Raw genomic sequence first — 22,980 nt, forward strand, 5'->3', positions numbered from 1 at the left:
TGTGCTCAGGGAAGCCGACCTCTCTTCTCTCGTGCTGGAGCAGATGAGGAGTAGCCTGAGCCCCTCTGGGTCTGTGTTCCCCTCTCTCTGCCTGGCTTGGGCAAGAACCTGACTCAGTGTTTGCCCAAAGGAATTTCATATGAGTTTGGCTGGCAACTTGCAGAGGACAACCTTTTTCAGGGACACGTTGTTCTCAGATGATGAATTTTTCCAGCTTCTAAGGCAACAGCCTGAGCTGTGTGCCACATATTGCTTTGTTTTGTATAATATGAAAGCCTTATTGTTTGAGTCCTCTTAATTTCAGGTGTTCTGTTTGTTGTATGGTGTGTTTTATAAATAGATTTGTGCTCCACAAGCGTGAAGGATGAACAATCTTTGTGGGAGTCTCAAACTCTCTGCCTCGGTAGGGACAGTATGATGGCAAAAAGAGCTTGTCCCTTTTGGCCAGATGTGCACAGCTGCCACTGACCTCCTAGGAAAGTCTGCAGGGATGGCTTTCTGGTCCTCATTTGAGACTGGATGCTATGAGGTTGGGGAGTCTCAGAGGTCACCCCGAGGAGGATCAGGTGTGAGAACCTCAGGTGCTTCTGGGAGCAGCATGAATTCTTTCCCTTGTTCACAGAGGATATCATGGGGGATGTCAGCACTGTTGAGGGGAGCCCCTTCCCCAGGTCCGGGAAAGAGCCATATGCCCTGATGTCCACATTTCTGTAGGTGATGGTCATTGGTTGTAAGGCCATAAGGTTCAGGGGAAACCACAACTGCTACAGAAACATTGGCTTCATAGGGAGTGGAGGAGACCACAGCCAACCAGATGGAATGTGCCTCTTCTAAAAGTGCACCCACAAATACTTCTGCAACAGGGGCTGCGGAGGTGGTGTGTGCACCATCAATGTTCCTCAGGTATCTTCCAAAACAATACAGTCTCAGTAAAAATGCCCCTAAGGGCTGTACCACCGTCCCTTGCTTCCTGAGGACTGAGCCACACTCCTGCCCTGGTTCAGGAGATGCTTTCAGAGGACACACAAACACAACATCAGGGGGCACGTGTGGACACCTTGAAAAAGCTGATCCTTTTTCCTTCTTATTGTTGTCTGGAGAGAGTCTTGGTGGCATGCTGAATCTCTAATACCCCTTTTTACTGATTTCCCTTTTCAACAGAGGGAGCAGGGGCGCCTGGGTGGCTCAGTCAGTTAAGTATCCAACTCTTAGTTTCAGTTCAGGTCAGATCAGGGTCATGAGCTCGAGCTGCATGTCAGGCTCCATGCTCAGCATGGAGTCTGCTTGAGATTCTCTCTCTTCCTCTCCCTCTACCCCCATTCCCCACTCACTTGCTCTCAGGGCACCTGGGTGGCTCAGTTGGTTAAGCGACTGCCTTCAGCTCAGGTCATGATCCTGGAGTCCTAGGATCAAGTCCCGCATCAGGCTCCCTGCTCAGCGGGGAGTCTGCTTCTCCCTCTGACCCTCCCCCCTCTCATGCTCTCTCTCTATCTCATTCTCTCTCTCAAATAAATAAAATCTTAAAAAAAAAATCTTTATTAAAAAAAAAAAACACGGGCACCTGGGTGGCTCAGTTGGTTAAGCCACTGCCTTCGGCTCAGGTCATGATCCTGGAGTCCCAGGATCGAGTCCCGCATCCGACTCCCTGCTCAGCAGGGAGTCTGCTTCTCCCTCTGACCCTCCCCCTTCTCATGCTCTCTCTCTCTCTCTCATTCTCTCTCTCAAATAAATAAATAAAATCTTTAAAAAAAAAACCAAGGGGCGCCTGGGTGGCTCCGTTGGTTAAGCAACTGCCTTCGGCTCAGGTCACGATCCTGGAGTCCCGGGATCGAGTCCCGCATCGGGCTCCCTGCTCAGCGGGGAGTCTACTTCTCCCTCTGACCCTCCTCCCTCTCATGCTCCCTGTCTTTCATTCTCTCTCTCTCAAATAAATAAATAAAATCTTTAAAAAAAAAAAAAACACAAAAAAACAGAGGGAGCAGGCCTAAGTAAGCCTCACAAGTTCCCTGGGACTTAAGAGCATTATTTTGATTTCATGGTAGACTTCCATTTGTGGCAAGTCAAACTGGTTTTACTAATTATCAGAGAGGCAAATATGCCTTTTAGAATACAATCTGTTTAGGGGCGCCTGGGTGGCTCAATCATTAAGCATCTGCCTTTGGCTCGGGTCATGATCCCAGGGTCCTGGGTTCGAGCCCTGCATCAGGCTCCTTGCTCGGCGGGAAGCCTGCTTCTCCCTCTCCCACTCCCCCTGCTTGTGTTTCCTCTCTCACTGTGTCTCTCTCTGTCAAATAAATAAGTAAAATATTTTTTTAAAAAAAGAATACAATCTGTTTAAGACAGAACATCAGTTTCAAGATAAAAGTAGTAGCAGTTGTGGGGCGCCTGGGTGGCTCAGTTGTTTAAGCGACTGCCTTCGGCTCAGGTCATGATCCTGAAGTCCCGGGATCGAGTCCCGCATCGGGCTCCCTGCTCAGCGGGGAGTCTGCCTCTCCCTCTGACTCTCCCCCTCTCATGCTCTCTCTCTATCACTATCTCTCTCAATAAATAAATAAAAATCTTAAAAAAAAAAAAGTAGTAGCAGTTGTCACAGCTAAGGTTCCTTTCTCCGTTCAGCTTGCATACTATAAACAGGTGTCCTTGTGTGGTCAGCTTATGTCATGTTTGCTTTTTGTTGATGATTTCACTGTTTCAAATGGCCCCCAAATATGATGCTTACTTGCTGTCTAGTATTTCTAAGCACAAGGCTAGGATGTGCCTCAGAAAGAAAATACGTGTGTTAGATGCGCTTTGTTCAGGCATGAGTAGCAGTGCTGTTGGCCATAAGTCCTGTGTTAATAAATCAACACACAGCAAGCAAGATGTCTTTAAACAGAAACACAGTTAAAACAATGTTATGCTTTGATCACTTGACAAAAATGTTGTGACTAGAAGCTCTCAGGAACCCAAATCTGTATTTTCTCTAGGAACAATGGTTTTACATGCAGCAATTCAGTACTGGGAACACAGAACCATTAGAGAACATAACTACTGTGAATAACCATGGCTTTAGAAAAGAGCTACTGTGAGAAACAAGAAGTGACTTACTTTAATAAAGCTGTTAAAAACAAAGATTGTCAGCGTTTGTCACTTCCTAGTTATTTTACTATGTTTTACCATTATGTATGTTCTTGAGGTTATTTATGACTACCAAATGAGTATGTTAGGAACAGAAAACAGTGTTTCTCTAGGACACATCTCTTCCCAGCTCCATATTCTGTGACACTATGGCAGCTTGAAGTTGGCAGAAGAGGCAATATTTATACCAGGGAAATTGACAAACAGTATAAACCAGGGCTTGCTTTTTACTGAATGTTTAGACTATAGAGAGGGGTGAACAATGTTAACAAAGCAGATTATACTAAGAAGTGTCTATGACTGTTACACTATTTTTTTTTAAAGATTTTATTTATTTATTTGAGAGAGAGAGAGAGAATGAGAGAGAGAGAGCACATGAGAGGGGGGAGGGTCAGAGGGAGAAGCAGACCCCCTGCTGAGCAGGGAGCCCGATGCGGGACTCAATCCTGGGACTCCAGGATCATGACCTGAGCCGAAGGCAGTCGCTTAACCAACTGAGCCACCCAGGCACCCTGTTACACTATTTTTTTTAAAATATTTAATTTATTTATTTATTTGACAGAGAGAGAGTGAGAGCACAAGCCAGGAGACAGAGGGAGAAGCAGGTTCCTCGCTGAGCGGGGAGCCTGACATGGGACTCGATCCCAGGACCCTGGGATCATGACCCGAGCTGAAGGCAGCCGCTTAACCAACTGAGCCACTCAGGCGCCCCCTGTTACACTATTTTTAAAAAAGATTTTATTTATTCATTTGAGAGAAAGAGATTACAAGCAAGGGAAGCAGCAGTGGGAGAGGGAGAAGCAGACTACCTGTTGAGCTGGGAGCCTGATGTGGGGCTCCATCCCAAGACCCTGGGATCATGACCTGAGCCGAAGGCAGACGCTTAACTGACTGAGCCACCCAGGTGCCCCGACTGTTACACTATGAATAGCACAAAACATTGTGAATATATTCTTCAGTACTTAAAAACAATTGTTGTAGACTCATTTGTGTGCCCCCCATTAACATGTGAAGCCTTAAGCCTAATGTAACTATTTGGAGTTGGGACATTAAAAGAAGTAATTAAGGTTAACTGAGATCATAATGGTGGGGCTTTAATATGATATAATTACTGTTTGTTTGGGTTTTTTTCTTAATTTAAAGGGAAAGACACCAGGAAGGTGCATGCACAGAGAAAATGCCATGTGACACAGCAAGAAGGTGGCCATCTGCAAACCAAGGAGAGAGGCCTCAGGATAAACCAACTTGCTGGCACCTTGATCTTGGTCTCCTAGCTTCCAGCTCTAGATCCAGATCCAGATTTCTTTATGCTAAAGTAGTCCTACCGGATCAGACTTCATTTAACCTTAATTACTTTCTTAAGGATTCTATATCCAAATGTAGCCAAATTGGGTATTAGGCTTTAAACAAGAATGGTGGGTAGGGAGAAGAGCAAGATAATTTAGTCTATAACAATGTACTATCGGGCGCCTGGGTGGCTCAGTTGGTTAAGCCACTGCCTTCGGCTCAGGTCATGATCCTGGAGTCCCGGGATCGAGTCCCGCATCGGGCTCCCTGCTCGGCAGGGAGCCTGCTTCTCCCTCTGACCCTATCCCCTCTCATGCTGTTTCTCTCTCTCTCTCTCAAATAAATAAATAAATAAAATCTTAAAAAAAAATTATAAAAAAAACCACAATGTACTATCTTAGGTAAAGGCCTTCACTTCATGTGAACAATCTGATGTCTTAGGAAACTAGAGTTGTAGCCATCCCAGTTGTAGGATTTCCCACACTTGTTGCACTCAGATGGTCTTTCTCCAGTGTGAATGCTCTGCTGTTGAATGAGGTTAGAGTTCTAGCTATAGAATTTCCCACATTTACTGCACTCATGAGTCCTACCATCGTGAACTCTCTGATGTTCTAGGAGCAGAAATGTTCTGAAAAAGAATTTCCCACATTTGTAAGCCCATTCTTTTTTTTTTTTTTAATATTTTATTTATTTACTTGACAGAGAGAGACACAGGGAGAGAGGGAACACAAGCAGGGGGAGTGGGAGAGGGAGAAGCAGGCTTCCCGCTGAGCAGGGAGCCTGATGTGGGGCTCGATCCCAGGACCTTGGGATCATGACCTGAGCCGAAGGCAGATGCTTAACGACTGAGCCACCCAGGCGTCCCGCATTGCTGTATTTCTGATAATCACTTTGCAGCAAAGAGAGGAGATCATGGGATTCAGATGCCTCATCTCAGAGTTCAGTGCTCAGTGCTCCCTTTCTACCTTGACCTTTACAAAATAGCAATAGTTAGGGTAAGAGAGAGAGGGTTTTGTATTGGTCTCAGCTTATCGATAATGATGCAACAGCTAAGAATGCCTGAGGTTCGATACCACTTGTGGTGAGCCCTCAGAGGTACTTCCCTGGAGCTAATGTGGCTGGACCGCCCCTCATGGTTTTTATTATGATTGCAGGACACACCTCAGGGAAAACTATCAAGAACTTTGAAAAACTAAGGGCCACACAAGAAAGTCACCACTAGAGAGAGGGAGGGAGTGTGAACCTGGGGCTCTGCCTTGATTATGGTCATGAGTGGGCTGCCTGGGGTTTCACAGGTTCCCTCTCTATTGGAGAATTTAAGATACAGAAGTAGGAATTGGGGAACGAAGGGAACAACAGGGATCACTTAAGTGATTGGTTATTTAGCCTACCTGGGGCTTTATACTAGTCATTTTACTAGTAGCTGCGATATGTAGCTGGCAATATGCGTTTTTCCACATGGATGTCTTTGAAATTGATGTCTTGGCAATCAAAAGTTTATTGTCAGGCCCTTGCACTACAGGGAGGGATGAACAGGTGGAGCACAGAGAATTTTTAGATCAGTGAAACTTCTCTATATGACATTATAATGGTGGATACTTGTCATTATACATTTGTCCAAATCCATGTATGGTACAACACCGTGAGTGAATCCTTATACAACTATGGGCTTTGGGTGATAATGGTATCTCAGTGAAGGTTCATAAATTTTTTTTTAAAGATTTTATTTATTTATTTGAGACAGAATGAGATACAGAGAGCATGAGAGGGAGGAGGGTCAGAGGGAGAAGCAGACTCCCCGCCGAGCAGGGAGCCCGATGCGGGACTCGATCCCGGGACTCCAGGATCATGACCTGCGCCGAAGGCAGTCGCTTAACCACCTGAGCCACCCAGGCGCCCAAGGTTCATAAATTTTAACAAATTACTGCTCTGGTGGAGGTATACAGGTAATGCGGGAGCTTTGCGGGGGGCAGAGATATAGGGGAAATCTCTTTACCTTTTGTTCAGTTTTGCTGTGATCCTAAAACTGCTATAAAATATAGTCTATTACAAAAAAAAAAGATAGCATTAGTTAAGTTGCTCTCTGATTGAGCTGCTCCTCAGATTGCTAAAAGAAATTGAGTATATCTTAGTATATGGAGTAAACAATGTGGATAAAAAGTGTTTTTCAGTGTGTAGGACACAATCCCCGATGATTACAATCCCTGATGATATAAGCAAGGGAGAAATTTCCTGTGGCATTCAGAAGCAGAGCTCCTAGTTGTCCTCCGGCTTCAGGACAGTCTAACATTCCTCTTCTTTCTTCCCACATATGGCGCTCTTTGGAGTCTTTTTTTTTTTTTAAAGATTTTATTTATTTGACAGAGAGAGAGACACAGCGAGAGAGGGAACACAAGCAGGGGGAGCGGGAGAGGGAGAAGCAGGCCTCCCGCTGAGCAGGGAGCCCGATGCGGGGCTCGATCCCAGGACTCTGGGATCACGACCTGAGCCGAAGGCAGACGCTTAACGACTGAGTCACCCAGGCGCCCCACTTTGGAGTCTTTTCTATTCTTCCTGACCAAACATAATGAAACACTGACTAGAGCTTCAGGCCACAGCATTCGAAGAGCAATAACGTAACGTTTCCAGCTATTGAAGGAGTCATTTTATGATTGATTATGGGATGATTAAGCCATTTATGTTAAGTAGATCTGGGATCATCTCAAATAAGATTTTTATCCTCTTCGAGTAGGGTGATTTTATGGAGTCTGAAACAATGTCTTTTCTCCGCCTTTGACATGGGCAAAGCCTTTTCCTCCCTTGGGGTAGGAGTACCATTTTCCTAGCTTCCCTCCTAGCCGATGCTCGATGTTCTGGTTTATCAAGGGCGGAGAACCCCCTTTCCTGTCACCTCCGGAGCTCTAGGACTACATTACCCCGAAGACCATGCGTTCAGAGGAGCCGATGACGGATCAGGACGAGGCATATCTGTGCGTGCGCATCGCGTGGGGGCGGGACTTCCGGCCTCCTGTTCCGGTCCTTGGTGGTTTGCCGTTCTGGGGAGTCCCTTCCGCAGGGCTGAGGCGTAGGTGACAGGGGGGAGTAGGCGTGAAAACAGTCGTCCTCACGGCAGAGATTTGGATCCGCGGCTGGGGACGCCGCCCGGGCTGCCCTGCGCGGGGGACGGGACAGCGATCGCCGGCTCGGGTGTCCGCTCCGCCCACCGAGTCCGACGGCGGCGGCCGCGCGCAGGGACCCGGCTCAGGTGAGCGCTCGTCCCCCCACCCAGACCCCGAAGGCCCAGGCCCCGGTGTCCGGGACAGGGAGGCGGCGGCGGGTGGGGCCCCGTGCGGGAGCGGGCTCCGGGCCGAGGGCGGCCGGGGCCGAGGCGGGAGGATTCTGCCCTCGGGGGACAGAGAGCGTGAGGCGGAGTCACGCCTGGACTGCGGGCCGAGGTGTCGTACCTTCAGGTGAGGACTCTAGGCGCCAAGGGGACTTTGGCCGAAGGAGAGACACGATCTCCTGGAGGGTTTCAAGACTCCCCCAAGGAATTCTAAAGAAGAGCAGTTTGGAGGAGGGAGATGAGTGCACTGAGGCACTGGGAGGTTGAGTCTTTGTTCAGGGTCGCACCACTGGTAAAAGGCAACATTGAGCACTGAGGCGCACTGGTTAGACAGCCATCCCGAGGTCACTTGGCTCCAGGGCCAGGGAAGGGTACAGAGAGGCATGAGCCCATCAACCTCCCTTTCCCCCACGATCGCATTCTTTAAAGGCCTGCCTGCCTTTTCCCCGCAGAGTCCCAGGACTGCAGAAGCACTGAGGGAAACAACACGGGTATGTAGCGGGTGTCCTAGTCCCTTATTGACCCTGATTGACACCCAGATGTTGTCTGGATTGTGGTGCCCTGGGACTCTTATCTGCTGTTTTCAGAATCCTAAGTTGATGTCAGGGGTTATATGAAGGTGTTCCCATTCCTGTCGACCAACATAAATGAGTGTGTAGGGTTAACCGAGGAGCGGGTACCAGGATGTGCAAATACATGGAGGTAAATCTGAGCGAGGGGTGTTCAGGAACCACAGGTCTCCTTTTATGAAAGAACAAAGAGCAGGGGGACAGGTGTCAGGACAGGAATGACTGCCTGAAAAATTGGGCGTCTATTCTGGACGTAATGGGAGGTTTGGGTTAGAGAAGAGATACAAAGTTAGGAAAGTCAAAACAGTCTCCTGACTAAAGCAGAGAACAGACCATGGGAATGAGGGAAGCACAAGGGAAATCAGGGCAGAGGCTACTACCATAGACTAGCGAGGGTTAGTTGACCACGACTGTGATTTAGGGTGGTTGCATTTCTGGATGCAACCGTGGGATGCGTGTTTTAAAACAGGAAACTAGATTTTCTTTTTTTTAAGATTTTATTTACTTATTTGACAGAGAGAGACATAGCGAGAGAGGGAACACAAGCAGGGGGAGTGGGAGAGGGAGAAGCAGGCCTCCCAGCGAGCAGGGAGCCTGATGCGGGGCTCGATCCCAGGACCCTGGGATCATGACCCGAGCTGAAGGCAGACGCTTAACGACTGAGCCACCCAGGCGCCCTGGGAAACTAGATTTTCTAATGTGGGTGGTGAGGGAGAGAAACGGAGATATCAGGGATACCCCCAGGGTGTTTGATCTTTGCAGCTGTAGGAATGGAAGTTCCAACTGAGAGGGGGGAAGTTGGTAGTAGGACTAATACTCACCGGGGATATTAGGAGCTTTGTTTGGGCCATGTTTAGATTCTGAGGTATTTCAGAGACCGCTGAGTGGAGGCATCAGATTGGCAGCTGGAAACACAAGTTGAGAAATCAAAAGAGCGGTTCAAATTGGAGACATTCAAAATGTGGTATTTACTGTGTGGACCCACGTAAGTAACCTGTCGTTACATTTAGGAGGTATAATCTTCTTGTTAACTGGCGTGAAGATGTTCATAGGCCAGGAAATAGAGGGTAGGGGCTGAGCACTGGGTCTCTCACTTGAGTACCTGAGTGACGGTATTGTAATTCATAAATGCTGGTGAGGGAGGTATGTGTGCTTAAAGGTAGGGTGTATCAGACAGACTAGTCTAGGAGGTGGCCAAGGCTTAAGATAAGAATGGACATGAGAGAGATGCAGAGACAAGGGGTAATTGAGGCAAGATGTCATTCAGGCCAAAGCTCTTGCTTATTCATGTCTCTGTGGATTCACAATGGGCACACTTCGGCTGTTTCTTCACCAGTCTTGACACTTGGCCTACTTGTCAACTCTACATGTCACTTCTGCTCTTAAACCCTTTGCGGGACCAGTCCCTACCTGTCCGGACTCCACGTCTTACCTGCTTTTCTCACTGCTCCATCTGCAGTGCTTCCCAGCAGTGACCTCTACATATTTTGTCATGAGGTGTGCATATGTCTTCAAATAGTCCTTGAACATGAGCAACTCTGTTGCGTTTGGATTTTCTTGGTTCTGGACATACCCTTCCACATAGTGGTCATATGTCACCAGGAAACAAGAGCTGGCTGGAAGTTATTTGCAGAAAAACAGGTTATAGACCCTGCTCTCCTCCACGTGTCACACGTCATAGTTGCGTCCTTCACCATTTGAGACCTTCCCCGTTTTATGCTCTTTATTTCCCTGGAGCAGAGGCTCTCTGTCCTCAACCTGAAACAGTTCTGGTTCTGCCGACAATCGCATGGACTTGTCCTGGGTTTGGGAAAAACATTCTTGTGTATGGGTGGTCCCCTCCAACCAGAGTCAACATGGACTCCTCCAGCATTTTATTTCTTTCAGGTTGTTGGTGTGGAGCAGATAACGAGGAGGCACCTTTTGAGCAGAGCATTTCTGTAGGAGTGTCACGGGTCAGGACTCCAAGGCAGGTGTGTGTCTGCCCAGAAGGCCTGCTCCTGTGAGATATGTAGCCTAGTCTTGAGAGAGATTTTTTACTTGGCTGCGCCAAGGAACACATACCAGGCAGAAACCATACACCTGTGGGGCATGTGGGAAATGATTATGTTTTATTGGAAACCTTCCACAGCACCGGAAGCAGGACACTGGAGAGAAACACTTCAGAAGCAGAGCTTCACATGTAAAGAGCTGCAAGTTCTGTGTGTCAAGGAAGCCCTTTACCTGCAGGGAGGTTGGGAAGGACTTCTTGACCAGCTCAGGATCTCTCCAACAATAAGTCAACTTATACTGTGGAGAAGTCAAAGAACAGTACCGAGTGTGTAGTGGGCTTACATGATATAAAAATTCATTATAAATGGGGAAGATGCATGAAAACTTGTGAGAACAAATACACATTTATTTAATACTAGAGAGACCTCTCTAGAACAAGATATTATGTATGTGGTGTGTGTGGGAAGTCTTTTAGCAAAAGGTACCACCTCAATCACCATTGGAGAGTTCACACTGGAAAAGGGCCTTAATGAGTGTGTGGAATGTGGTAAATTATTTAGCAACAAGGCGAATCGCATTCAGCACCACAGAGTTCACACTGGGGGGAGGCCTTATGTGTGCAGGGAATGTGGGAACTTCTTTCCTTACGGATCCAGTCACTTTAATTACCTGAGGTTCACAGTGAATCAAGGCCTTATGAGTGTGGGGAATGTGGGAAATCTTTTAGCTAAAGTTCTGTGCTCTTTCAGCATCAGAATTCACACTGGAGAAAGGCCTTTTGAGTATGAGGAAAAAAGCTCTGTTGCTCCTTCAGTGTTGGAAAGTTCACACTGGATGAAGGCCTCATGAATGTGCTGACTGCTCAGGTGGAGGCCCTGTCTCATTGAATGCCAGAAAATTCACATAGCAAACTTAGGGAATTTACGTAGATGTGCAGGGAGTGTGCTAGTTCTATATTCTTTATAACACTGGAGGTGGTCCCTTATGAGGGTGCCATCTACCCGAATTTAATCTCCTACATCAGAACAGCCACTAAATTCCAGGTATGTGAGAGGTATGTTTTTAAACTGCCCGGGCCATTGCCAGATTTATGTCCCTCCGTTCTGTTGCAGAAGCTTTTCTATTTCTGCCCCTTGGAAGGTACCCAAGGTGTGTCTCATTCACTAACTACATTGTGTTTAGGGAAGTAAAACTTCCCTGTTCTCCTGTTTGTGAAAGGATATGTGAGAAGCCTGATCATTCATTCCTTTCTCATTTCTTTCTCTCTGATGAGTTAGGCCATGGACCTGACCCAGTTTGGGCCCAGAAGACAATGCTCATGATCTGAAAACATAGACTTCCCAGGGATGTTACTGGTCTCACATGACTCTTGTGATGGAATTTTCCAGCCTCCAAATCACAAACCTAGGAACAGCCTGCCTTCCATTGTTCTGGTTTGTGTGATAATGAAGGCCTTATTTAAGGCACCTTTAATCTTGGGGGCTCTATTCACTGTGTATGTGGCAGTTTGAAAACAACTATTTAAGTTGTTCTGCTGAGAACAACTGAGTTCTGCTAGCATGAACGTGTGACCAGCTTTTGTTGGGACCAAACTTTGTGTGCCTCAGATAGGACAGTATTACGGCAGAATATATATAGCTCTCTCATTTTGGCCTAGTTTGCATTGCTGCCCACAGCCTCCCAGGAAAGACTGCAGGGCTTTATGGTCCTTATTTATAGCTTGGATGTCAGGATATTTTGTAGGTTCAGGGGTCAACCTGAGGAGGAGACAGCTGTGACAACCTCTGGTGTTTGTGAGAATTGTTCTCTTATTCACAGGGGATGTGGCATTGTGCTCAGCGCTGGTAAGGGAAGTCTGTTCCTCGTGTCCTGCAAAGGGGCCATGTGCTCTGGTGTCCAGAATTCTTTAGGGTGGTGCCACTAGTTGAAGGATTATAAGGGGGAATCATGATTGTTACAAACACACAAAACCCCACTGGAGTTATAGGGAGTGAGGAGACTACAACAAACTAGTTGGAATGGGCCTCTTTTCAAAGGGTGTCCACAAGGTTTAGTCACTATGGCTGTGAAGGGTGAGCAGGTACAGAAATTCTCAGGATTTCCAGAAGGGTGTGTTTTGTGTAGCTTGAGGGCCTGTCAGAAAAAGTAGTGTAAAGTTTTTGTGACTCTTGCAGCTTTTTTGGGCGCTCTGTCTCAAGGCCGTTGCTGTGTAGGGAGGAAAACCGGGGTGTCTAGAGAAAGGAGGCGTCTTGGTCAGTGATTGTGGCCTTCATGCGCAGCCTGCATTCCTTTTATTGAATCACGTGGAAATGGCTTTCATTGTTTACCTTTATTGGTTATCACTGAGGCAAGGCATCCTCTCCTGGGGCATGAGGAGAGATGGTGGAGTCAATAGAGGGAGATTTTACAAACCAGTAGGAAATCCAGGTTTTATTTTGAACCATGTTTCTAAAGCTGTGATAAGATGTAGGTGACATGCAATAAACTGTACATATTTAAGCTGTACAGCTCAGTAAGTTGAAATTCACTTAACCCAGGAAACTCATCACAATCATGAAAGTGGACCTATCCGTCACTCCCGTATTTGTGTGCAGCACTTTAATGATGTCTCTCTCTCTCTGCCCTTCAGGCAACCATTGATCTTTGTAACAGAGTAGTTTGCATTGTCTGGATTTTTATATGATTGAAATAGTAAATTGTTTACCCTTGTTTTCCTCCCATGGGTGCCCGCTGCAGAACGTTCATTTTCAGATTCAGCAATGGCACTTACATGAGTAGTCCATTAGTTTTATATGACTGACAGGTATGATTTTCTATGAAATACCACGGTTTATGTATCCATTCATCTGTTTATGGATATTGACTGCTTTACGGTGTTGGTGGTTACAAATAAAATTACTACAGACGTTTTAATACAGTTCTTTACGTGGCTGTGTTTCATTTCTCTTGTGTTAATACTTCAGCTGGAATCACAAGCTGGGTGAATGTATTAACTTTTTAAGAAATGTCAAACTGATCTAAAACGGTTCTTTCTACTAGCAGTGTGTAAGAGTTCCCCTTCTTCCTTATCTTTGCCAATAGTAGATACAGTTAATCTTTTAAAATTTTGACCCTTTTAATGAATATTTAGCAATTTTATCTCAACTGTGGTTTTAGGTGTATTTCCCTGATGTTTAGCATTGTTTCATTTGTTTATTTGCCAGATGTTTGTCTTCTTTGGTAGAATGTTGGTTATCTTTTACCTGCTTTTTTTTTTTTTTTTAAGATTTTATTCATTTATTTGACAGAGAGAGAGACAGCAAGAGAGGGAACACAAGCAGGGACAGAGGGAGAGGGAGAAGCAGGCCTCCTGCGGAGCAGGGAGCCCGATGTGGGGCTCGATCCCAGGACCCTGGGATCATGACCTGAGCCGAGGGCAGATGCTTAACGACTGATACACCAGGTGCCCCTTTTACCTGCTTTTTAAAAATGAATTTTGGCAAATAAGAGTGAAAAAACAAAGAAAGATCACGTGTTGTGCCACAAAACAAGTCAACAAATTTAAGAAGATTGAAATAATATCTAGTATCTTTTCTCACCATAGTGGTATTAAAGTAGAAGTAAATAACATGAGGAAAATGGGAAAACTCACAAATAAATGGAAATTAAACAACACACTCCTGAAGGACCAGTGGGTCAAAGAAGAAATCAAAAGGGAAATAAAAAATTATCTTGAAACAAATGAAAATAAAAATACAACATACCAAAACTTATAGGATGTAGGGAAAGCAGTTATAAGAAAAGGTTATAGATATAAATATCTACGTTAAAATAAAAGATCTCAAATAAGCAACCTTTGCTTTACACTTCTAGGAACTAGAAAAACAATAAATTAAGCCCAAAGTTAGCAGAAGAAAATAAACGATAAAGATTAGAACAGAAATAAATGAAATAGATACTAGAAAAACAATGGAAATTATCAATGAAACCAAGAATTGTTTTTTTGCAAAGAAAAGCAAAATTGACAAAACTAGCTAGATTAACCAATGTAAAAAAGAGAAAGGATCCCATTAAAATTATATAACAAGTGAAGCCTTGGAGCACCTGGGTGGCCTAGTCGGTTAAGCATCTGCCTTCGGCTTAGGTCATGATCCCACGGTCCTGGGATCGAGTCCCACATCGGGCTCCCTGCTCACTGGGGAGCCTACTTCTCCCTCTCTCTCTGCCTGATGCTCCCCCTGCTTGTGTGCTCTCTGTCAGATAAATAAATAAAATCTTAAAAAAAAAAAAAAGTGGAGGCTTTACAGCTGATACCACAGAAATAAAAGGATCACAAGAGACCTCTGTGAAAAAGCACAGAGCGCTGAGTAAGACTGTAAAGCAGGAAGGTTTGGTGTTTTGAGGTCCATCTATTGACCGCAGTGACTGAGAAGAAGCTGCCCTTGTGCTCTAGATGAGAGTTGTTGAAATCCTGCTTATATGGAGAAAACCAAACACATTCACATATTTTTCAAAAGTTGGGAAGACAGCTTTCCACATCACAAAGGACATTTGTGTCTTCTTGCACATGCACATTCTATCAAGACAGAATTCCGTGGTCCCTTAGATGTTAGGTGGTTTTGTTTCATTTGAAATAGTATTTCTTCTCTCAAACACTTAAAGTTTCCTACCAGATTTTAAATGTATAGTATATGAGCACTGACACCATTTGTAAAACAAATGAACTCATAGCAAACATCAGTTGCCTCATCCCTGGAATCCAGTCACTCAGATCCAAATAGAACTAAAAGGTTTAAAAAGATATTTGTGAGGGGGCGCCTAGGTGGCTCAGTCGGTTAAGCGGCTGCCTTCGGCTCAGGTCATGATCCCAGGGTCCTGGGATCGAGCCCCACGTCCGGCTCCCTGCTCAGTGGAGAGCCTGCTTCTCCCTCTCTCTCTGCCTGCCTCTCTGCCTACTTGTGCTTTCTCTCTCTCTGTCAAATAAATAAATAAAATCTTTAAAAAAAAAAAAAAGATATTTGTGAGTAGGAGGAATGGAAAGAGCAAAGTGGTCAAGAGAAAGGATGAGATTAGGTGAAAGCTGCTTAAGTTAGGAAAAAACATCTTAGGAAAACATTTGAATTTTGAAACTGATAAAATCACAACCTTTGCTACCTGAAGTAACTCCGTTTCTTAAATTCGTATTTTCTCCATTTAAGAGGGGAGGGAAGATTTTTTTTTCTTTTGCAGTTCACAGAATTTTTTCCTATGGAAGTAGAGTCTTGATTTCTTAAGCATGTACTCACCCAGTTAGAGAAACATTATCATACTCCAGATGGTGTTGTGAGATTTGGAGTCTCTCTGAATTGGGAGCTTCCTACATACTGTGTTATCTTACCTCATCTACAAGAGTGTATTATGAAAATATTCATGGCTCTGGGGCGCCTGGGTGGCTCAGTCGTTAAGCGTCTGCCTTCGGCTCAGGTCGTGATCCCAGGGTCCTGGGATAGAGCCCCACATCGGGCTCCCTGCTCCGCGGGAAGCCTGCTTCTCTCTCTCTCTCTCTCACTCCCCCTACTTGTATTCCCTCTCTCACTGTCTCTCTCTGTCAAATAAATAAACAAAAATCTTAAAAAAAAAAAAAAATTCATGGCTCTGCAGTGTGAAGAGGCAACATGAGGATTTCAAAAGGCAGATGGAACAGCAGATAGAAGACAAATACAATCTAATTGTACTATAAAGATTTGGTTTCATAACTACATCAAAGCTCATACAACTCCACTCTTGAGGATTCCACTAAACAGTATGAAAAACAGAGAAAATGTCTGACATCTAGGACCTGTCCTAAATTCAACTCAGTCCCATTTCCTCTTCATTTACCATGAATAAATCTATGAAGAATATTCCAAGTCTAGGAAGCCACTCTAGATGGTCTTCATTTTCCTGTGTCCCCCTTTCATGGAAGCTTAGTACACAGTCACTGCATACATTTAGTAAATTATCTGTGGCCAGGTGTGATCTCGTATCAGAGAGAGAGAGTAAACACATAGGGTAAAGCAAGAGAGTGATACAGCAAACAGAGGTGAGAGAAGGAGAGAAGAGGGAGAGAGAGAAGGAATAAGAGATGAATCATGTTAGAAATCACAGATAAAAAAAACATTCAGAGTGTGGCACAATTCTAGAAAATGAGAGACATGATTTTTTTGTGGAAAACGTGAGATGTTTTCTGGTGAAAATCATATTTAAGTCAGTTGTTTCCTTAAGGTATAGAGAATAAGCAACTGTTCATTAGAAAAATAGGGGGCAAGCTGTAGTGAAGCTACAATCTAGACTGATGAAAACCCAGATTCTAAGACAGATGGGACAGTAAAAGTCTTCAGTAATGAGAAAAAGGACTGCTTAAAACTGCATGTCAGGAACTGAACTAAAATACATTTTCTGACACAAATGAAATGGACTTAAGAGGAGAATAATCAATACAGAATTCTAATAAAGGTTTACTTTGCTAAGCCAACAAAGTGTCTCTGTGCCCTGATGTAAAAGAATTGGTAGGAATGGTTTTGGGAAGCAGAATGGATTCACAAAGAAAACACAGAAACAGCAGTTACAGGAATGGCCTGGTGTGCTGTGCTCCATGTTGGGCTATTTCTCTCTGAATCCCAGTCTCTGTTGGGTTCTACACCTGGTACTCCCCCTCTCATCAGGATAGCATCCATAGTTCCATTGTTAGACAGAACAGACGGCATGGCTATGCATTGAGGATCTTTATGTATGTGACTAGGACCCTCCCCCATCTTCTTTTTTTTAAATTTTATTTACTTTTTTTAAAGATTGTATTTATTTATTTGACAGAGAGAGACACAGCGAGAGAGGGAACACAAGCAGGGGGAGTGGGAGAGGGAGAAGCAGGCTTCCCGCTGAGCAGGGAGCCTGATATGGGGCTCGATCCCAGGACCCTGGGATCATGACCTGAGCCAAAGGCAGACGCCCAAGGACTGAGCCACTCAGGCGCCCCCTCCCCATATTTCTTCTAGAATCATGTGCTAATATCCTAAAACTCAGATTGAGACTACACTTGGATGATAATTAGTCAAAATACACTTGGGTGATAATTAGTCACTGATCAGTTTCTAGAATATAGAATTATCTTAAAGGTTCTGAATAATAACGAGGGGCTAAGAATAAGCAGTGAAGACTTTGCCCTTGTACCCTACAATCAAACAGAGTATGTAGATAGTGCCCCCCAATTTTTTCTCAAGTAACTAGGTGCAAGAAATTTTTATTACAAACCTATTTATTTATTTATTTATTTATCTATTTATTTTTTTTAAAGATTTTATTTATTTATTTGAGAGAGAGAATGAGATAGAGCATGAGAGTGGGGAGGGTCAGAGGGAGAAGCAGACTCCCCGCTGAGCAGGGAGCCGGATGTGGGACTCGATCCCAGGACTCCAGGATCATGACCTGAGCCAGAGGCAGTCGCTTAACCAACAGAGCCACCCAGGCGCCCCCAAACCTATTTATTTTTTTAAAGATTTTATTTATTTATTTTTGATCGCGTGCGCCGCACAAGAGAGAGAGAGAGAGAGAGAGAGAGAGAGAGAAAGAGAAAGAGGGAGGGAGAAAGAAAGAGAGAAAACAAGTCGGTGGAGGGACAGAGGGAGAAGCACATTCCCTGCTGAGCAGGGAACGGATGCAGGGGCTCATGCGGGGCTCGATTGCAGGACTCTGGGATCATGACCTGAGCCGAAGGCAGACACTTAACTGACTGAGACACTCAGGTGCCCCTATAAACCTAGTATTTTTTTTTTTTTTAAACAGGAGAAAGTCAAATTTATTTATTTTTTTAAGATTTTACTTATAGGGGCACCTGGGTGGCTCAGTCGTTAAGCGTCTGCCTTTGGCTCAGGTCATGATCTCAGGATCCTGGGACCGAGCCCTGCATCGGGCTCCCTGCTCGGCGGGAAGCCTGCTTCTCCCTCTCCCACTCCCCCTGCTTGTGTTCCCTCTTTCGCTGTGTCTCTGTCAAATAAATAAAATCTTTAAAAAAAAAAGATTTCACTTATAAAAATATGGAATGCTTCACGAATTTGCGTGTATCCTTTCTCAAGGGTCATGCTAATCTCTGTATCGTTCCAATTTTAGTGTATGTGCTGCCCAAGTGAGCACCCTATAAACCTATTTTGACATCAACTTTCACCCAGAGATCAAAGGGGAAAGAAGAGCTACTCAAACTCATGTACATTCCATGCCCCTAAATGTGTACATTTTCCCATTTAATTATATAAAAGCTTTTAATTAAAAGTGTGATAATTTCTATTTTTAATTTTATTTATTTAATTTTAATTAGGTTCCACACCCAGTGTAGGGCTCAAACTCAGGGCCTTGAGATCAAGAGTTGCATGCTCTACCGACTGAGCCAGCCAGGTGCCCCTCTATTTTTAATTTTTAATTAATTAATCTATTTTATTTATTATTTTTTACGATTTTATTTTTTATTTATCTGACAGAGAAACAGTGAGAGAGGTGGGAGAGGGAGAAGCAGGCTTCCTGCTGAGCAGGGAGCCCGATGCAGGGCTTGATCCCAGGACCCCGGGATCATGACCCAAGCTGAAGGCAGATGCTTAACAACTGAGCCACCCAGGCGCCCCAGTTAATTAATCTATTTTAAAAAGATTTTATTTAAGGGCGGCTGGGTGGCTCAGTTGGTTAAGCGACTGCCTTCGGCTCAGGTCATGATCCTGGAGTCCCTGGATCGAGTCCCGCATCAGGCTCCCTGCTCGGCAGGGAGTCTGCTTCTCCCTCTAACCCTATCCCCTCTCAGGTGTTCTCTCTCATTCTCTCTCTCTCAAATAAATAAATAAAATCTTTAAAAAAAAAAAAAGATTTTAGTTGAGAAAGAGAGTGAGCACGAGTGTGGGGGGAGGGGCAGAGCGAGAAGCAGGCTCCTGGGAGCCCTATGCCGGGCTCCCTCTCCAGACTCCGGGGTCATGACCTGAGCTGAAGGCAGACACTTAACCGACTGAGCCATCCAGGCACCCCTATTTTTAAATTTTTTTTAAATTTTTATTTTTTAATATTAATTTAATTTTATTTTTTAAAAGATTTTATTTATTTGAGAAAGAGGGAGAACACACGCCAGGGGGCAGAGGGAGAGGGAGATGCAGAGCCCGACACAGGACTCGATCCCAGGACCCTGGGATCATGACCTGAGCTGAAGGCAGATGTTTAACCGACTGAGCCACCCAGGCACCCCACCTATTTTTAGTTTTTAAAAGAAACTTATTTTAGAGGAATTTTAGATTCATAGCAAAATAGAGCAGTAAGTATAGGGAGTTCCTGTATAGTGCCTGCCTGTCCCCTGACACAGAGCCTCCCTGACTATGAACATCCTATATTAGAGTGGTGTATTTGTTACAATCAATGAACCTAAACTGACACATCATTATCACCCAAAGTTCATAGCTGAAATTAGAATTTGCTTTTGGTGTTGTATATTCTATGGATTTGACAAATGTATAATGATATGTATCATAATATCATACAGAATAATTTTGCTACCCTAAAAGTCCTTCATGCTCTGCATATTCATCCACTCCTTACTGTAAGCCCTGGCAACCACTGATCTTTTTACTGTCTCCAAAGTTTTGCCTTTTCCTAAGTGTTAAATAATTGGAATGACAAATATGTAGCCTTTTCAGATTATCTTCTTTCACTTAGCAGTATGCATTTTTGGTTCTTTTGTGTCTTTTCTGGCTTGAAAGTTAATTTCTTTTTAGTTCTGAATAATATTCCATTGTTGAATATACTAGGGTTTATGTACGCATTTATCTATTAAAGTGAATCTTGGTTGCTTCCCAGTTTGGGAACTATGAATAAAGCTGCTGTAACATCTGTGTGCCGGTTTTTGTGTGGACATGTTTTCAACCCATTTGGGTAAATACCAAGGAATGTGATAACTGGATTGTGTAGTAATGTTTAGTTTTGTTAGACACTGTCAGACTACATTCCAAAGTGGTTATGCAAGTGTGCATTCCTACCAGAAATGAATGAGAATTCCTGTTGTTCACCTTCTCACCAGCATTTGATATTGTCAGTGTTTTGGATATTGGTGATTCTGTTAGGTATGTAGTAGTATCTCATTTGAATTTGTAATTTCTTAATAACATATGATGTTGAACATAATTTCATATGTTCAGTGGTGATATGTGTATCTTATTTGGTGAGGTGTCTGTTAAGGTCTTTAGTCCTTTTTTTTTTTTTTTTGTATTTTTTGCCCATTTTTTATAAAAGTGTTTTGTTACTGTTGGGTTTTAAGAGTTCTTTGTACATTTTTGATAACAACCTTTCATCAGATTTGTCTTTTGTAAATGTTTTCTTCTCATTTGTGACTTTTCTTCTTATTCTATTGACATTGTCTTTTGCTGAGCAGAAGTTCTGAATTTTAATGAAGTCCAGCTTTATCACTTCTTTTTTTTTTTTTGAAGATTTTATTTATTTACTTGACAGAGAGTCACAGTGAGAGAAGGAACACAAGCAGGGGGAGTGGGAGAGGGAGAAGCAGGCCTCCCGCGGAGGAGGGAGCCCGATGTGGGGCTTGATCCCAGGACCCTGGGATCATGACCTGAGCCGAAGGCAGACGCTTAATGACTGAGCCACCCAGGCGCCCCCACTTATTTCTGTAATGAATTGTGCCTTTGGTTTTGTATTGAAAAAGTTAGCATCATACCCAAAATTATCTAAGTTTTCTCCTATGTTATCTTCTAGGAATTTTATAAGTTTTTTTGCTGTGCATTTAGGTCTATCATGCACTTTGAGTTCATTTTTGTAAGGGAATAAAGGCTATGTCTAGATTCTTTTTTTTTTTTTTTGTATGTAGATGTCCAGTTGTTCCAGCATATTTGTTGAAAATATTATTTGTGCTCCATTGCATTGCTTTTGTTACATTGTCAAAGATCAGTTGAGTTTGTGGGTCTATTTCTGAGCTCACTATTCTGTTCCATTAATCTTTTTACCCTTTAGCCAGTAACACACTGTCTTCATCACTGTAGCTTTACAGTAATCTTGAAGTTGGGTAGTGTCAGTCTTCGACTCTGTTCTTCTTCTTCAATATTGAATTAGTTAGCTCTTTTGGCTCTTTTGCCTGTCCATACAAACTTTAGAATCAGTTTGTCAATATCCACAAAATAATTTGCTGGGATTTTTAAGATTGTGTTGAATACATAGGCAAATTTGAAGAAAACTGACATTTAGACAATATTGAGTCTTCCTGTTCATGAACATGGTACATCCATTTATTTAGTTCTTCTTTGATATCTTTAATCAGAATTTTATAATTTTCCCTATATATATCTTGTACATGTTTTGTTAGATTGATGCCTAAGTAATTTATTTTGACGGTACTAATAATGTAAATATCCAATTCCATTTGTTCATTGCTGGTGTGATACAGTGATTTTTAAGGAATGTTATATTGTTATATATTATATCATTTCTTAGATATATTGGTCTTCATCCATAATTCCTGAAAATGCTTCAGAGCTATAAAGGTAAAATGAGTGTCTTGTTATTAATGAAGGTGATTTTTCCTTTTCAAACCCACCCAAGGTTCAGAGGCAAGGTGCCAGGAGGAGCAATCATGTGATAAAGGATTAGAACTTTCAGTCCCTATTCCCAACACCCTACCTTCAGGGAAGGAGAGAAGCTGGAGGTTGCATCATCCAATGGCCCGTGACTTAGGCAATCATGACTTTGTAATAAAGCCTTCATAAAGACCCAAGAGGACAGTCTTTTGGTCCTTTTGGAGAGGTTTCACACTTGGAGAACCAGGACGTTTCCATGTGCCACCAAGCCAGGCCCTAAGCTCCATGAGAACAGAAGGACCTCATTGAGTGATGTAAGAATTCTGGAGATGGATAGTCTTGACAGTTGCACTATAGTGTGAATGTACTTACTGCCACTGAATTGTACAATTAAAATGGTTAAAATGGTAAATTTTTCATTATGTATATTTTATCATAATAAAAAATATTAAAATAATAATTACTCAAAGATGGGTTTCTAAAACATTAAGTGTTTTTCACTAATAAATTTTAATTTTTGAAAAAAACTTAGAGCAGTTTTAGGTTCATAGAAAGTAGAGCAGAAATTACAGGGAGTTCCTATATACTGCCTGCCTGTCCCCAGATGCACAGCCTCCCTATATTAGAGTGGTTCATTACCTAAATTGACACATCATTATCACCCAAAGTTCATAGAGTTCACTTTTGGTGTTGTACCTTCAGCATTTTGGAGTTCTTTTTTATAATTTTTTTTTAAAGATTTTATTTATTTATTTGAGAGAGAGAATGAGAGAGAGAGAGAGAGCACATGAGAGGGGGGAGGGTCAGAGGGAGAAGCAGACTCCCTGCTGAGGGGAGCCTGATGTGGGACTCGATCCCAGGACTCCAGGATCATGACCTGAGCCGAAGGCAGTCGCTCAACCAACTGAGCCACCCAGGCGCCCAGCATTTTGGAGTTCTGAGGTAGGAGGATCTCTTGGGGAAACATAAACAAAATATCCTGCTAACCCAGAAAACCTTTGCACACAAGTAGAAGGAAAGAAAACAAAACAGTTTTATTATTAATAAGCATTAAAACAGATGTGATGTGCATCACAGGCAATCCAATAAAGAGATTGTGAAGTCAGTAAGAAATCTCACTTTTTTATATAGTCAGGCAGATACAACCTATTAC

At 43.5% G+C, this 22,980-nt stretch overlaps 1 long non-coding RNA gene and 1 other non-coding gene across 3 annotated transcripts; one reads left to right on the plus strand and one right to left on the minus strand.

Moving 5' to 3' along the window:
* Positions 1 to 7,410: 7,410 nt before the first annotated feature.
* Positions 7,411 to 22,219, plus strand: LOC110573726. Of its 2 annotated transcripts, none has more exons than XR_002479921.1 (3): positions 7,411 to 7,648; positions 8,179 to 8,217; positions 21,853 to 22,219. It is a non-coding gene; the product is annotated as an uncharacterized LOC110573726 (long non-coding RNA). The 2 variants fall into 2 exon arrangements; XR_002479922.2 differs by lacking the exon at positions 21,853 to 22,219 and adding an exon at positions 9,153 to 9,185.
* On the minus strand, positions 18,312 to 18,414 carry LOC123323346. Its single transcript, XR_006539348.1, has one exon. It is a non-coding gene; the product is annotated as a U6 spliceosomal RNA (small nuclear RNA).
* Positions 22,220 to 22,980: the final 761 nt, after the last annotated feature.

The sequence above is a fragment of the Neomonachus schauinslandi genome, chromosome 16 (assembly GCF_002201575.2).
Source record: "Neomonachus schauinslandi chromosome 16, ASM220157v2, whole genome shotgun sequence".
Taxonomy (NCBI): Eukaryota; Metazoa; Chordata; class Mammalia; order Carnivora; family Phocidae; genus Neomonachus; species Neomonachus schauinslandi.